At 47.3% G+C, this 17,707-nt stretch overlaps 1 long non-coding RNA gene across 1 annotated transcript; it reads left to right on the top strand.

Annotated features, from left to right (window-relative positions):
* The first annotated feature begins 1,132 nt into the window (after positions 1-1,132).
* Positions 1,133-14,756, top strand: LOC134503059 (uncharacterized). The gene is made up of 2 exons (XR_010068497.1): positions 1,133-2,496; positions 13,369-14,756. It is a non-coding gene; the product is annotated as an uncharacterized LOC134503059 (long non-coding RNA).
* Positions 14,757-17,707: the final 2,951 nt, after the last annotated feature.

The raw sequence follows: 17,707 nt of genomic DNA, 5'->3' as shown, positions 1-17,707 counted from the left end.
GAGGCCATTCCCCACTTTGAAGGGCCATGTCCTTTTTTCCCCAAGAACTAGAATTGTGATGCTGAAAAAAATTAATCCAAAGGACTACAACCTGGAACGCTAGCAAATAAGACACTGAAGCATTCATTACGCACTGAGTTGGTGGTGAGCACGTTTCATGGGTGGGGTGATGGTTCACCAACACTGCAGGATTAAAACAACGTGGTAAGATCTGATCTGAGTGTTCCCTTTGCCTTTTTAATTTTCCTTTGTGATTTTTAATTGGGAGAGGATATGCAGAAGAAAAGATGATGCCCCTCCTACAGCCTAGAGCAATGTTTCTTAACCCTAGCAAATTTAAGTTGTGTGGACTTCAATTCCTAGAATTCCCCAGCCAGCCATGCTGGCTGGGAAATTCTGGGAGTTGAAGTCCATGCATCTTAAAGTTGAGGGGGATGAGAAATACTGGCCTAGAAATAGCTATACCATCTCCTTAGATATATCTCAGTTTAGGCATGACCTTTAAAATACACAAGTTATCTGAAACTGATCATTCTATGGAAGCTTCCAGAAGTAGTATCTCAGTTCTTTTCTTTTCTCTCCATCAATACTCTACTGTAATAATAATAATAATAATAATAATTTAAAAGTACAATTCTACATGATTGTTTGGTGTATTTTGCTGGCTGCCCTCCAGTTCAGTGGCTGGTTGCAGAGAAACTGTGATGTCTTCATGTCACCATTTTGCCTTGCAGCAGAGATGAAGGACCTGGTCACTTCTAGATGTTGCTGAACTACAGTTCCCAAGACCTCTCACTTCTGCCTGGGATGACTGAGAGTTGTTCTTCAGCAACATCTGGGAGGTTACAAGTTCATCACTCCTGCCATATATGATGGCCATGCTGGAAGAGAATGGAGAATATCGTTTTTTGAAGGCAGACACCCACATGTTCCCCTCCAAGGGTGTCCACAGGGTATGTTCAAAAAAGTCAAGATGGCAGCAATCAACGATCTGCCCAGTTTTTTGGGTGAGATGCTCCCCTATACCCCTCTAATGTTCCTGCCTGGAAAACACCTTTAAATTGTGGATTCACACATAGGCACACATCTTTTAAAAAGAAAAATGTCTACATAATTAAAAAAAACCAGTGTGTTAGTTAGACTTACAACGTGGAGAGCTGAGTTCAGGGATATTCTTGGCCACAAGGCTTATTGTGTGTCCCTGGGTACTGAGGCTAGCCTACCTCACTGGGAAATTGTGAGGATAAAACAGGGAAGGATATATATGCAGCCTTGAGCTCCTTGGAGGAATGGGGCAAAGGGCAAATAGATACATAAATCAAAGGGTAAAAATTTAGCCATCCCTTGATTAAAATTAAGCAATGCCAATGAGTGTTCAAGGGAAAAAAAAAACACAGGCACAAACTGCCAACAAGCCATCTTCTACCCTAAAAGAGGGTAGCCTAAATAAGAACAGAAATATTTAGTAGGTGCTTTTTAACAGGCCTCTAAATTGTAGGTTCCAGGGAAAGAATTTGTTGGACAAAAAGACAGTGGGTCCCCTGGGTTCCATGCGCCAAAATGAATACTTGAGCCCTGCCAAGAGTGGGCTGTGTTTTGATATATGTTTCTTTCTCGTTTTTTTTCCCCCTTCTCTCTCTCAATCTCTCTTTCAGAGCTACTTTAGCAGCACTTTCTCTGGAACACTTTTCAAGTTCTGTATTTAATGGAAGTCAAAAACAAAAAACAACACCACACACACATAACAAAAAAAAAATCCTGATCTTTTTGTTTGTTCGCTTGTTTCTCGGTTGGTTCATTTGCTTTTATTTTTTTCTAAGAAAACAAAACAAAAGAGAAAAAGAAAGAAAGAAAGGAGGGGAAAGGAGACAGAGGTGAACACCCCCCCTTCTTTAAAAACAAAGAAAGAAGGAAAAGGAGAAAAAGAAAATATTATGAAAAATCAATAAACTTGCTTTCTTTGATAACGGCACGGGGGCAGTTTTGAAGCAGACTGTCGGGAAGCGAGCTCTCAACCTACAGCCCAGCAAAAAGACAATCAAAAACACTTGCAGCCTCCCAGGTCGAGTGGCAGAGCGGGGGCCGCATGCCTCCCACCACCCGCCCACAGCATGCAGACAAGAAACACTCTGGAAGGCGACGGACAGAAACCAAGGACAGCCAGAGGGAAGGGGACATTTATTTTTGCTTTTTTGGGCGGGGGGAAGGTGTTGGGGAGGGAAGACAGGCTGATCTGTGAACGCCAATGAAAACCCATCAAGGAAGACTGAAGATTTGGCATTCTCTTCCTCCTCCCCCCCTCCTCCTCCTCTCCCTTATTTTCCCCTCCTTTTCTGCAGATTTCTTTCATTTTTTTTCCTCCCAGTGGTTGGTTGGTTGGTTGGTTTGCAATTTTTTTTTAAAAAAAGAGAAAAACTTTGTTGCTTAATTTCTTTGGGGAGCCCAGAAGATTTTACAAGTCTGTGAATCAATCTTGGAGACCACCACCATCTCCCAGTAAGTACTTTTGTAACTCCGCCCCTTGCTGCTTTCCGTGGCACCTTTTCCCATTCCACGGGGAGGGGGGATGTCTTGCCTTTTCCTGTTTGCCACTTCCATCCCCTACTTGTTCTTCGTCTACAGTAATGTCTGCTAGAAGGACTAGAAGCTTGTTGATAGATTCTCTCATAGCCTCTGAGCAAAACTGCAATGAATCACTTTATACCCCGATGTTGCAGGGGGGGGGGGAACTAGGAACTTATTGATTGATGCAGCCAGTGCTCATCGCTTCATTACTGAAATGTTCCTTTTTACCTTGTGCTGTTGCAAAAACCAGTAAACCCTGCCTGTTCTAAAGACAAACTCATTCACTCAGTTATGCATCAATTGCACGGGGAACTAATACCACTTTTGTATCAGTCGTCGTGTATTTTCCCATCAAGTGATCAAACCACACTTTGTTTCCATTGATCGTTGTGGGACAGCTATTCCATTTCTGGTGCCCTCCCAGCTCTCATGATTCTCTAGCCAGCTTGCACCCACTATCTGGAGGGGCAGGAGGGGGGGAAACAGCAAGCTGCCTCAGTCAAACTGCACACCGGCTGGATTCACACATTGTGCTGAGTTTTCACGTAGTTTGTTTAGTGTTGGCTTAATCTGTTGTGTGAACCCAGTCCCTGTCATTTGTAAACCAAATGGCTTATAGCTTAATGGGACGTGGGAAGCCAATCATCTGAGGCTTACTCAAGAAAGTGCGGTTAAACCAAAACCTTGGCTTAGCGTGCTACGCGAATTTAGCTTCTGAACACCAGCAGCTCTCCAAAGTTTCAGACAGTAGCTTTTCCAGACCTTCCTGAAGATGCTGTGGCATTAAACTTGGGATCTTCTGCAAGCAAACAAGATGCTCCACCACTGAAATATCCTCCCACCCAAAAAATTGGCCCAAGTTGGGTGGATTGTTATCAGCTGCCCTGTTTTATGACTTTCTCGTACTGCTGGTAAAACTTGTGCTCTGCCTTGAGTGTTGGACAAGCAGTCCGTGAACTTTCTAGCCTTGGCCTGGAGGTATGTGCTCAATGATTCTAGGGGGGTTAGGGACCTAACTGACACACACTTCAGTCCCACTGGACAAATGAAATAAATAACCATAAAAATGATTGCAAACAAATGTTCAGCTGATTTTTTTATTCAGTTTGGCCATGATATATTTTCATGATAGATTTGGATTTTACTTGTAGATGTCCAGTACTTTGAGCATTATTATTATTATTATTATTATTATTATTATTATTATTAAAATAAATAACTGCCTGGGGTGTCCACCTTCCAAGGTACTTCTACCCAAAGTATCCTTGTTTTGCTTTAAGCTGGTTTCACATGTTACTTTAAGTCATTGTGGTTTGCTTGGCTTTGGCTGAGCACTAAATATAAACCCAGCTGGTTATGATCTGTTTAGTGCAATAAGGGAACCCAGCCAAAATCATCCTGCTTGAATCTTCTTTAATTTAGGGTTTGTTTGTTTTTTCATTTTTACTGTAAACTTCCTGGAAATAACCTTGGGTATTGGGCAGTATACAAATCGTGAGAGTAAATAGTCTGGAAAGAACTGGATGGAATGTGCGCATCAGAACAGCACAGTGTAAACCCACACAAACGGGGAGGGTCTGTTGCAATTCCAGATGTAACATCAAAACCAGGAACAAAGTTTCAGTAGAGCTAAACGATGCCTGTCTGGATGCGCCTCTGATTCGCTGGGTCCTGGAGGCATTTCTGTGCTGCAGGGATGGGTCACGCATGGCCCCGCAGACATTGCTGAACGGCAACTCCTGTTTTCCTTCCTCATTAGCTATCCTGGCTGAGGTGGTTGGAGGACCACCAGTGGTCTATTCTCCTCCTCCTGTTTCAGAACCTCCCCTTGGTCTAAGGTCATTCTGTAAGGGTGGAGAAACTGGTTGTCTAGATACTGCTGCTGTGGAGTGACCATCATCCCTGGCTGTTGGCCATGCTGGATGTGACTGATGGATGCTTAATTCCAATCCTGTGTTCCCCCATGCTTGCTCAAGCAGGAAAAAAAATCATGCATATATATTTATACCCCACAAGCAAATGTATAGCATCTTTTGTTCTTTTCTAGTCACTCTGAATTCCTGTTCCACTCAACCCTGCGGACCCAGTCCTTGTTCCATTGTGTGTGTGAGTGTGTGTGTGTGCGCGCGCGCTGGCTGCACTATGCCGAGGTATGCACCTGTGCCTTTAATCCTCTTGATTAGGTTGTTCCACCATGTGCACACACCTCCTCCCCCTCCCTCCCTCCCTCCCTCCTGCCATCAGAAGGCCTTTTCCTGGAGTGCAGATGCCTGTCTGGATTTTGCCCCCTTTCCTCCTGTGTTTTTCAGCTTTAATCAGGATGTACTCAAAGCCATCAGGGGCTGGATAATTTGGCACTAATTGCATGCCAGGTTTGTTTCTCACTGGCTTGTTCCATTTCGGAGAAGGAGCTTCTCTTTTTTTAACAATCAATCGATAATGGATTAGCATACTGAAACAGCCATATTAAAGTCACATTAAATGCTCATTTGAATCCATTCACGGGAAGGAGGGAGGGAGGGAGATAGATCAGCCTGGGTACTTCTTTAATGCAGTTGTCCCAAGGTGGGGCCCTCCAGCTCTGTTGCACGACCATTCTGAGCAGTCCCCCATTCTGAGGGACGAAGGACGGATGTCGTCTGGCATGCTCGAAGGTGTGAGGACAGCCAGCGGTGCGCTAACGCATAGCCTCTTGTCCCTGGAATAAACCCCCAACAGCTGTGCATTAAAAACACAGCATTCTGAAATGAAAAGCAAAGAGGGAGGATGACAAACGTCAGGGAAATCATGTGTTATTTAATGTCAGTGCTGTGTGGCATCTGGGCTCTAGGGGAACTTCGTTTTGGGGGGTACACCAGGCCCCAGCGTTGATGTGTTTTAGGCGTCTTTTTAAAAAAAAACTCTCTGTAGGTCTCCCCTTGATATTTATATATGAATGGGCTGGTTTGATCCTATTTTTGATTTTATCCGGGTTTTCGTGGTTTTTGCTGTGTTTTCATGCTGGAGGGATGTTACTATAAACCGCGTGGGGATTTTGTATTGTGAGAAGCAGTATAGAAGTGCAATGAATTATCAAATAAATAACTCCTTGTAACAGTAACCTACTGAATCCATGAAGCTGCCTTGTCCTGAATAAGGAGATCTATCAGTCTGCCTTGCCCAAGATTGCCTATGCCAGCCCTTCCAGAAATGCAGGGATTACAGCTCCCAGAATTCCCAGCCAGCATACCAGGAGTAGGGGGCCTGGGGGGCCACTCTGCTAGCACCGTTGTTCTTCCTTTCCAGCAAAGGCTCTTGATTAACAGTCAAGATGTACCTGGCACTCCCTGCTTGTTAGATGTGTGCCTTGCTCCTGAATTCAGCCCTTGCTATTGTATCTCAGGTGTGCTTCACCTCCCTGGCCCCAGTCAGCTTTCAGGTTAACCAAGATTCCCCAGTAAAACCAGAGAAGGAAAGGCATTGGCACAAAGGAAGCCAACTTGCCCAGGCTGTCGCTCGAGCTCACTTCATCCTGCCAGGGCAGGTTTAGCAGAGCTTCCTAACAGCAAGGTCTTTTCCAGCCCATTCCGGGTGGAGGTGGGAAGGGTTTAACCAAGGACTATCTGAATGCAAAGCATGTTTCTGCTTATGGGCTCTTGCTTTTTCCCAGAATTCAGCTTCTGGAGAATCCCCACCCCCCACCCCAGTTTTTTTTTAAAGACCATGGTCCCTCAAGGCTACAAAGATTGTCTGGGAAGTATGTGGGCTGATCATTGCCTACTGAAGTCTCAAAGGCCAGAGGGGAGGCCGCTGACTCAGATTCCCAGTGGTCACGGAGCAAGGGATTTGGTATCTTGCATAAGATGGTCTCTAATGGCAGTAAATAAGCAAACGTGTTCATCGTTTAATTTGCATCATCTGTTCAGGCAACAGAATTAGCAAGTCACAGAGAGGATTCTGGCCAGTTCTTCCTGGCATACTTGATAGCTTTGAACAGGAGCTTTTGTCCTGGGCAAGTCTATGAGCCATTTGCCTTCTTCAATCACATTCTGAAGCTGTGCCTTCTGGAGAGGACAGTACATTCATCAGACAGTTCATATGAATCCTAAAATCAGTTGGCTGCAACCCCAGCCTGGTTGTTCAAATGCTTTGGCCTGCAGCTCCCATCGTCCTTATCTTTTGGCCATGCCGGTTAGTGGTGAGAGGCGTTGCGGTTCAGACTGCAGGAGGAAGACATGGAAGAGTCCCTGACATCAGAGAAGGCTGGGCCACAATAGTCTTGAACCCTTCTCTTTGTCGCTCATTCCCTCTTTTCCTGCCTTGGCATACCTAATGGGAGCCTGGAGGTCCTCAGAATCTTAACAGGAAGGATCCTGAGAAAGACTGGAAGCTTGCACAGCCCACGGCTGGTGCCCCCTTTCCTCTCGAGGCTTCCATAACAGTCTCCAGACATCTCGAAAGCAATCACGGTTGGGCTGCAAAGGCAACCATGTACGTGGGGGTGGGCTCCGCAAAGTTTTGCCCCTCCCCTTTCCTGTAGGTGTTTAACCGAGGATGTTCCACTTATGCCACAAAAAAGCTCCACTGGGTCTGACTAAGGGGGCCATCTTTGTTTGTTTGTTTATTTTTCAAATTTCTATCACCACCCATCTCTCCCAAAAAGGAGACTCTGGGCGGTTTACAATAAAATCACAATTAAAACATATAAATTACAATATAAATAGCTCAGGAAAAAGATAAAATAGATATAAAATCTAAAATCTAAGCAGCGCAGATCTTGTTTGTTGGGGAGAGATCTATGATACTAGCCACCCCCAAGATGAACTAGTGCCCCCACCCCACCCCAAGCGAGGCGGCAGAACCAGGTTTTCAGGTTCTTCCGGAAGCCCGGGAGCGAAGGGGCCTGTCTCACCTCCAGGGGCAGAGGGCTGGTGCCACTGCAGAGAAGGCCCGTCTCCTGGACCCCACCAGGTGGAATTCCCTTACCGGCGGGGTTCGTAGCATGCCCTCTCTGCATGACCGGGGGGGGGGGGTCGATGTTACCGTACTATTTAGGAAGTTGGGAGTTTATTTTATTTTATTTTATTTATTTATTTCTCAAATTTAGTCACCACCCATATGTTACTCTTTTTACATGCTGATCATTCATACGTCATGGTTATGGTGATCCCACACATGCAGAGCTACACATGCATGCTCCAAAATATCAGAGGTCTCTTAGGCAGTTTTTCTCCCTTGGCCATGTTTGTCCTTTGGCTTGATTTCTCCTCTTGGCTCAGGACAGACAACAGGCCAGAAGGATCTCCAGGGAGAGCTGAAAAACTCCTGCCTGGAACTCGGGAGAGCTGCTGCCAATCAGTGCAAGACAAACAAGCAGTCATAGTTGCTGGGGTATCCAGCATTCTAAGCCATCTTTCTCTGGGTTTGGGCTTGGAATGTCATGTGAACCCAGCCATATCATGGCCATGTATCAGAAGCAAAAGCCAGGGAGAAGCATTCTGCTAAAGCAAGACATGCTTTATTTGGATTTGGCTTAACCTATTAATATCAACCCACCTACTGAGGTTTGTAAACTGTGTTTTATGGCTTAGTATGTGGTGTAAAACCACCAGGGTGATCTATTCAATAAGCCACGGAGAGGCAAGCCATGGTTCAGTGCAATGTACAAATCCAGCCAGAATGCCTTTTGTTATCTCTGGGTGAGGAACGACGAGAGATGGCTATTGGCACCCTTGGCCTGATCAAGATAAGTTCTTATTTGCTTAGTCCAACCCACAGAAGGGCTCCAGGTTGTTGCCACCACCTGCTTTGTTGGCTCAAAGAGGTAAAGAATGTGCCCATAAGGGAAGCAGAATTTGTGCCTTCCAAAGAACACCCAGATTAAGGGAAGGCTGTAGTAAGCCATAATGTGGTTTGTTTGTTTGTTACTTAGCATGCTATGTGAACCAAGCTGCAGTAACTTGTATACTATGAGTTATGGCGTAATGCAAGGTGTGTGGCTGTGGATAATACAAGTCATGGTTTATCATGGAAGCTCCATGAGACAGTTTCCTAGGTTGGGTGGAGAGTTCAAAGCAAGCAGAAGAGGCTTCTGTCACCACAGGTCACATGCTGAGTGGGGACAGGTGAACATGCAGCAAGAGGTTCAGGACCAGGAGGCTCAAAGCAAACGTTCTGGGCATCCTGCCAAGGTATGGGAGTTGGCAGGAGCCCATAAATACTGATCTCAAGATCCAATCTAGAAGCCAGATTGCTGAGTTCAGTCTCAGCACATCATTTTAACTGTGGCTGCTAGAGAGAGATAACTGCAAAACAGTATTTGACAGGGTTCGTACATTGCACTAAGCCACGTTCTGGTTCACTACAGCTAAATTAACCCCAGTTGGCTGGGTTTATGCAATATGCAAAGCTATAAGCCAGAGTTTAGGAACCACTACCACTTGCTTCATACCACACACTGAGAAGTAAAAAAGCAAGCCATATTACAACAACACAGCCTTTTTGTAATCCAGGGGCCCTTCAGGTACATCAATGAACAGCTAGAACTCCCAGCCAGCATGACCACTGCTAAGGGCATCCAGCCTGGGGAAAACCAGTTTAGCATGGTAAGGAGAACTGAGCTTGTATGAGTTTCCCACCACCACTGCTCCCTTATCCATACCTTCTGTTGACCAGAGTGAGGCAGATTGGCTGGTGACAGAACCACATTGTGGCCATGCTTTTACTGGTCTCTCTACTTCTGTATCAGTGTTTCTCAACCTTGGCAGCTTTCAGATGTGTGGACTTCAACTCCCAGAATTCCCCAGCCAGCCATGCTGGCTGGGGAATTCTGGGAGTTAAAGTCCACACATCTGAAAGCTGCCAAGGTTGGGAGACAGTATTCTATATGCAGCTCATTCATCTTGAGTGTGGCAACCATTCTACCATTCCCTCCCAAGCCCTGGCCCTGCCTAAGATCCAGAAGGTTTGAAATCCAGTGTTGGTCATCTAAGAGGCAAAGTTGGGAAAAGGGGCTTATGCGTCTTCCTAGAACATTATCAAGGCAGCCATTCCTCCTGTTGCTGCCTACTGGCATCCATTTTGATGCCACTTCTAAGCCTCTTGCTCTCCAACATGCACCTTTTGCAGCTCCCCCCTGTTAATTAAGCCGAACAAGGCTATCCTCCGTCACAGTCTCTATGACAACTGATCCCTCCGTTCTCCCTGTCACTCTGCTGCTTCTGCCTGAGGGCCTCCATCATTTTTCATGGGAGGGTTAAGTGCTCCATGGCTCTGCATTTTTATGCCTCCTGATCCCCACGTGGGTTGGCCTCTGGAACTTCAAAGTCTGGTTTGTGGAGCCTGAAAGAAGCTCTTGTCTGTTTCTGCTCAGACTGAAAGACCTCTGTAGTACAACCAGGGCTGCACATTGATTCAGTCCCACAATTGCTGGGTTATCCAATATGTTAAACCCTCACCCCAGGTAAAGAAAATTAAACTCTGGTATTCATATTATGTGCTATGCCCAAACAACTAAATCAACTTGCAGTTTGCTTGTTTGTTGATTGGTTGATTTTGCAGAATTTCTGTCCCTCGTGGTAGTTCCACAAATTCTGGGTGGCTCAGACAGAAAGATCATACACGCAATCGATTAGTACAGAAGACATCATCAAAGCAGCACAAGAAGTCAAGGGCCTTAGGCTCCAAAACCCAATGCCGGAGCAGCCGCCTTGACTAAGTAAGGGGAGCACCTGGACTTCAGAAGGTGTTCTAGTGATGGGGCTACCATGGAAAAGGCCTCTCTCTCCTCTGACATCCCAAGGGAAGGGAATCTAAGCCATCACCAGGTGGAGCAGGTTCTTTTCAGGGAAGGTGATCCTGCAGGTAGTCTGGACCCAAGCTTTATAAGGTTTCATAAGTCACCAGCAGCACTTCAGTTGTACCCAGAACCACTGGCCACTAACGCAGGTGTAACCCATCACCATCCACAGCAGCTAAACTTTCCAGGTAGTCTTCAAAGGCCACCTAAGTAGAATGCGTTGTAGTAATCCAACCTTGCAATAATAGCAGCAGGAGTGACTCACCAGAGCCTCCTGTTCTCAAAAGGGGAGAGATCTGGTTTCTATGTTGGTTTGTTTATTTATCAAACTTTATCACCACCCATCTCCCTCCTAAGGGGGGGACTCTGGGCGGTTTACTATGTTGCTACAACGTGTTAGAACTACAAGCTACCCAACCACGGTTTAGCCTAATCTAGTATGTTGTAGAAACCCAATCTCTGGGTTACTTCTCTGAAGCACAGAAGGCAACCTCATGTGTTGGATTTCAGTTCTGATCCTCCTCAGCCAGCTTGCTGGTTTCTTTGCGTGCTGCCAGTTCCCAAAGGCTCTTGGTCAGCACTGGTCGGTATTGTCATAAGGGTGAGATGCTAGTCTTGTACCCGTGGCAAGGGGGGGGGGGTAAAAGTTTATGCTGTTTATTTTTGGCTTAGTCTGTTGTGTGAAACCAGTTATGGCTTATTCAATAAGCTATAGCTAAGCAAACCGTGACTCAGTGCAATGTGTGAACCCAGCCAAAATACTTTTCGCTACCACCTGTTGGAGAAAAATGAAAGAAGATCACTGCCATCCTTCTTGTGAGCTTCTCAAAGGCCTGATCCAGACAAAGTTTTTTTTTTTCTTGGTTTAACGTACCTGAAAGGCACCAGATTGGAGGAAAGCAGATGCAGTCAAGAGTACCTTTAACCACACCTATGAAATTAGTTAGGTACTAAATTTTTGAGACCTTTTGCCGTCACACACCACTACACTCAAAGATGTAATGGATGCCTGTAATGGGGAGAGAAGTTTTTCTGCCTTCCAGAGGCCAGATTACAGTTGTCAGCATCCCCTAACCCAGTTGGAACTGGGCTGAAGGGAGTTTAGCGACAGTGCCCAAATTTCTCCTGCCTCTGGCCTTAGTTCTTCCTTCTGGGCCAGAAGAATTGTGAGCAGCACCCCTCCATCTTGTGGTCCACCCAGAGCTGGTCAGGTCTTTTGTCTCCAGTGCATTTTAGGGCTATGCAAAGTTTCAAATTGAGGATTTCATTTGAACCCACTGTGATCAATCGTCTGAATGGAATTGACTTTCCAAATCAGATTGGAAAGCTAAAATGACCTGGATGCCTCTGAATCATTCAGAGACTGCAGAAAGGCTTTTGAGCATGTGAAAAAGATTTTTTTTCTGTATTGATTGGGAATATTGAGTCAGTTTGATTTTTCCAAGTTGATTTGGATTGAAGTTAATCCACATACCTCCTTTTAGAATTTATAGTCAGACTGCATTTCAGTGTTTATAGTCAGAACTTTGGAAGGCATTGAGAATCATTGTTCCAGGCTACTTTCCGATTGTTGAGGTGATGAAAGTTGAGGTCTAACAACTCTGGTGGGCACAAGGTTGGTGAAGGCTGTCCTAGATTAGCAACCTAACCTCCCCGCTTCACTTCAACCAACTTGGCTGTCAGCAAGCCATGCTGCAGATGCACATATGGAAGGCAAATAAGGCCAAGCACAAAGACAAGCCACTAAACCATGTGCTTTGAGCCAAGACTATGAGTGGGAGATCCTATAACGTGTAGGGGATGCTAGATCCACCTCCTGGAAGCCCTGTCTCAAGCCTGTTAAGGCTAGGAAAACCTCTGTGTACAGCAGTGTTTCTCAACCTTGGCAACTTGAAGATGTATGGACTTCAACTCCCAGAATTTTTTTCCCCGTTTTGCAGTTTATTGCAAACCCAGGGTCCTGCGTTGATGATGGCTGGTTCGAAACCCAAAGCACCCTGGCAAGATGGCTGGGGTGTGTGTATGTGTCTGTGTGCCTGCGTGTGCCCTGCTTTTCAATTTGTACAATTTCCTCTCTGGCTTCCCCCACACACCACACGCCACAGAAAACAGCAGCAGCCTCTGATGCAGTGTTTCTCAGCCTTGGCAACTTGAAGATGTGTGGACTTCAACTCCCAGAATTCCCCAGCCAGCATGGGGAATTGGCTGGCTGGGGAATCCTGGGAGTTGAAGTCCACACATCTTCAAGTTGCCAAGGCTGAGAAACACTGCAATGATGCCTTCGATGGGTGTTCCTTTTTTTCTTTGTTTTTTGGACCTTCATGGCAGTCTTGACTCCCAGTGACAAGCCCCTGCAGCTTTCTAGGCAACATTTTCAGAAGTAGTTGGCCCTTGCCGCCGCCTTCTTCCTAGGGCTGAGAGAGGGACTGGCCCAAGGTCACCCAGCTGGCTTTGTGCCTCAGGCAGGACTAGAACTCAGGGTCTCCCACTTTCTAGCCTGGTGCCTACTACAACAGTACCTCAACTACCACATCAAACTAGCTCCCCTGATATTAGGGCTTGGAAGTGTGTGAAGCAGTGTTTCTCAGCCTTGGCAACTTGAAGATATGTGGACTTCAGCTCCTAGAATTCCCCAGCCAGCAATTCTGGCTGGGGAATTCTGGGAGTTGAAGTCCACATATCTTCAAGCTGCCAAGGTTGAGAAACACTGGTGTACAGTGTGCAGCTGGAGAGCTAATGCTAAGTAGAAGCACCAGGAAGAACCACGATTTTGAGCCATGGATGGAAGATTTTGAGCCATGGCTGGCAGGAAGAGAGGCTTCAGGCAATATGCTCTAGAGGTCATCTAAAGCAACTTTGCATTTCAGCCCTAGTTTGAAAAAGCACCTAGGGCGTTCTTGTCAATGTCACCCACTGGCAAAGTCCCTCGTTTGCATTATCCAGCTCTGGTTCTGCCGTAGACTGTTGTTCAGCGCCAAGATCTGCCTCCATTTCTCTTTCTAAACCTTCTTTGTTTCTGTTTTCAGTTTCTGTTACCAAAAGGAAGAAGATCCCTGCCCACTAACCACACTTGTTATAAGCTTGCAACGGACCGGCTCCTTTTGATACTGCTTCTTTGCTGGAGTGGGGTGTGAGAAAAAGGGAGAACTGTCTGCCAAGACTGACCGAGAGAGTTCAGCCAGACCGAAGACTTGCATCGCCTTTGGTGCGCTCTCCCGCGCTCTCTGTATGTCTCCGGCCCCTCTGTCACTGCCGCTCTCTGCCCCCTTCGTTCCGGATCTGACCGTGAGAGAAGCTCGAGTCTTCTCCATCAAGAAGCAAGGAGGGGGGGGGCGGGTTGGGGGAACGGGCCTTTTCTATCTGCACAAAACCAGCAATTGTAAATACTTTTCGAAAATGTAAAAAAAGAAAACTTACAAAACAGCAAACACAATGAAGATGTATACTCCCATACACACACAAACACACACACACACACGTGTGTCTTTTTTGTCTTCAACATCCCAAATGTTTTGAAGACAAAAAAAGAAAAAAAAAAGGAGGCCAGAGAGTCAAAGCAGGAGAGAAGCTAATTGCGTCGGATATGCACTGAGAAATCTATTTGCAGATTGACAAAAAGTAACAAGAACCTATTTATTGTATATAATGTTTTATTATAAATCGTGAATTGTATATTGCATCTGTACATCTGCTGTGGTTTTGTGATGTGCAAATTTCAGCATGGGTTTCATTGAGGTTTTAAGTTGCTTTTTTTAAATTGTTTGGGGGAGTTTTTTTAATGTTTGTTTTTGTTTTTTGGCAGGACACACCCAAAGACCCAAGTTTGTATTAAAAACTAGGGAAAAAATAGACAAGCTAATACACCCTTTGCCCGGGAGGGAGGGAGGGAGCGAAGTGTTCTGAGTTCTCATTGGCCACCTGTAAGCCCAAATGAGTGTTCCTTCTTCCGTGCGCGCCCCTTTATGCCAGTGCTGAGCTCAGGGTGTGTGCGTGCGCGTGCACGCGCGCGCGCGACTCCCCCCCGCCCGTTTTTTGTCCTGCTCTCTATTCCCTCCTTTTCCTGTTTTGGAAACTTCCGTACAGCTTTGTGGATCGTGCAGAAAAAAAACAAAAAGGAAAAAAAAAAGCCCCATCCTGTGTTGTCCGTTTCTGATCTGAACTGTGCGTCTAAATATACCAGCCTTGGTAGTTGCTTGGAGACGAACACATTCAAATCCTCCGGATTGGCACCATCTGAGCTGCTGCTTGCTTGATTCCTCTCCCTGGCCAAAAATCGTCTTCGTCCACCCCCCGAACCCCCCCTTTTTTTCTTTTGCTTTTCCCTCTCCCGCACCCGAATTGGTCTTTTTGTGTATTTAGGAAGGAATTTTTAATAGACACTTTTTATATTAAAAGAAACCTATATATTGAGTGACGAGGCTGCCTCGTGTTCTTCTGTGGGCTGTTTGAACGGCTGCCTGCTGGGGTATCTCGGGGAAGTGGGGCGGCTTCGGAGAGGAAGCTTCGCTGGTGGGCTTGCGTAGCGCTGCGCGGCGTCGCATCACGCGGCGGTGCGGGGGAGACGAGGCGGCCCCGAGGCCAGCTCCTGGCTGCGCCCCGCAACGGCTCCGGGGAATCGAGCCGTTCTTTCCGGCGCTGGCATCGCGGAGCCCACAAGGGTTGAGTTCGCACCTCGCGCGCGAAGCCCCGAAAGAAAACTAGCCGAGCGCCGCAGGTGTGAATGCAGCCGCCGCGTCTTTAACTGATCGGGGCGCGCGTGGGTCGGCCGAGCGCGGCCGCCGGTAGCGAAAGGGCCCTCCCGAGATTTGGGCTGCTTGCAAAGCGCGCCCCACTTGAAAACAGCTTCTCCCCCCCTCCCCCGCCGGCGCTCCTGCTCCGCGCGGCCAACCCCTCCATTAGCAAAGCGCTGCCTGGATGGTTTTTTCCTCCTCCGCCTTTCCCTCGGCCACGACTCAATCTGGCGGGGACGAGATTTATTCTGGCCTGCGTTTCAAAGGCGGGCGCCTTCTCCTGCCTCCGGCTGGCAGACAAGGTACCCTGCAAAAACGCCGTCGGGCCAAAGGGAAAGCGAGGGGCGCTGCAAAACGCCAACGCCCCCCGCCCTCGCCGACGCTCGCGCCGCTCCCGGGGTGCGGATGAAGCCCGGAAGAGGCTTCCTGCCCAGCCTGCCGGGGGGGGGGGGCTTCGGGGCATGCGCGCACGCAGCGCGGATCCAAAGCGGCGGAGGGGCAGGGGAATTGCGGCGTCTCGGTTTGCTGCAAACGCTTTCGCGATCAAGCAGAGGGTCGCCCTTCACTCCTGTCCCTCCGTCCCGTGAGAGGTGGCAGCTGTTGGCTCACAACACAACAACATTCTTCCACGCCCGTGAAGCTCACACATTCCTTCATCTTTCCCACCTCCCAAACTGGCAGCCAGAACAAGTGCGCTGAGGAGTGGGTGGGTGGGTGCGTAGAGGCTTTAAGAATTTCAGAAGCTGCTTTATGTCACTATCAGGTCATTCTAATCCAGCGTGCTCTACACTGGCTGTGTTCACACAACATGCTTAACCTGATTACTGATTAACTCTTTCGGGGACGTTCATACAGTACACCCAACCACAGAGTAATCAAATACTCCGTTTTACAGAATGCGCAAAGCCGCAAAAACCAGTAACTTAATTCAGCATGTGCAAAGGCAACTGTGAGGTTTGCAATTGACCTGGTTAGGTGCATTAGGGACACCCAGCCACCAAGAGGCAGGACCTCTGGGTTTCTTCCCCAGCTGCCTTTACAAATGTGACACTAAACCCAGGACCGGCCAGAGCTGAACACTTGCCTTACCTTTGAGCTACGGTGATTCTATGGCACTGAATGTTGCATAAATGCTTCATGTGGTTTTTTTTGTTTTTTAGACTTCACCCCAGGAAGAAAGTTCTTCCTGATTGTCCCAATATTCTTCAAATGGATGCAAAACTCTGGACAACCACCAGATGGCAGGAAAGAGAATTTTCTTTCTCACTGCTGCCATCTGGTGGTTGCATGGAGCACTGCAGCCCAAATGTGGTGAGCTACATCTTTGTCTTTCGAGAGCATTTGGATGTGTCTCAAAGCTCTGCCAGGTCTTTGCCTACAGCAGGAGTGAGGTTCTTTGTCATCCAGTGCAGATGGGACTGATGATCTTACTGGGCATCAGGCCTTTTTAAACGATGCCCAGCACATACACAGTTTGCTCTCATTCTCCAAATCTCTCTTTCTTCACCTACTTCCTTTTCTTGCTTGAATCATGGAACGAGGTCCTCAGGCCGGCAGACCTCTTCTCTGAAAGCATTCTGAAGGTTGCCTGTTTCATTGGGCTGTTTCCAAGTGCCTGCCTGTTCCTTCGTTAGCTGGCTCCCTTCATTGTCCTGAATGCCAGGCAGAGAAATTATCCTCTTTTTTTCCCCTACTGGTTCTCATCTAATTTGACGAAAGTGAAATTGCCTTAGGAATTCTTAGGAACGAGGAATTTCAGAAGAATTCTCATGAGTTTAGGACACTGCCCTTACAGTGACTTAGGACCGAGTGAGCCTGAATGTGAATGTCCTGGCTTTCACTGCATAGTTGTGATTCCAGCAATGTGCCACCTCTCCGCCTTCCCGCATTTCCTTTCAACTCTCAGGGCTGAATCCTCCTACTGGGCTTTTTCTATAGCAGCATTACGGTCCACCCCTGAAAGGGCAGCACTGCCCTTGGGGAATTGCGGGGGCCTTCCTCCTGGAGAAACATGGAGAAATCATCCATCCAGTTCCACTGCCCACAAATTGGGTGGAGAATTTTCAAAGGCCATCTGTGCCCTGGCCTCTTCAAGTCAAGCGTGGCTGTCCTCTGTGCATGTCCCAGGGGCTGGGGCAGCCCTCTCCGATTCAGTGGGCCTGATGGCATCGTGGTGGGCATAAAATATAGCAGACTGCTGATTTTGGGGGTGGGGGGGAATCTGGCGTGTTGCACAGACAACCAGCTTCCTTCTCTAACTTTCAGCCTCAAAATAGAATGGTGTTTCTGAAAAATGCTCAGGCATCAGCCAAACTCCACAGGGAATATGCACCATAATCGCAGAGGAGTTACCACAGGCTCCTTGTCATGCTGTATAAACTCTACACCAAGATGAGGTCGGTGGGGATTTGCAGAAAGTGGCTGGCTCTGTAACGCATGCAGAGCTAACTCCCCGGGCTCTGCGCTCTCCGAGGGGCAGGTGGGATGCTTGCTTCCTCTTCCCCCACCTCACCACAGTGCACAAAGGGCAACGCTGTGCCCAGTAAGCTAGAAAAACCTGCCTGAGTTGTGTTACAAGGCCCAGCATGCAGTTTAAAGCCAGCCACCTCCCCTCTGTGTGCATACCAGAGTAGGG

This window comes from Candoia aspera, chromosome 10 (genome assembly GCF_035149785.1).
Source record: "Candoia aspera isolate rCanAsp1 chromosome 10, rCanAsp1.hap2, whole genome shotgun sequence".
Taxonomy (NCBI): domain Eukaryota; kingdom Metazoa; phylum Chordata; class Lepidosauria; order Squamata; family Boidae; genus Candoia; species Candoia aspera.
This window is presented reverse-complemented; position numbering and strand designations above follow the sequence as displayed.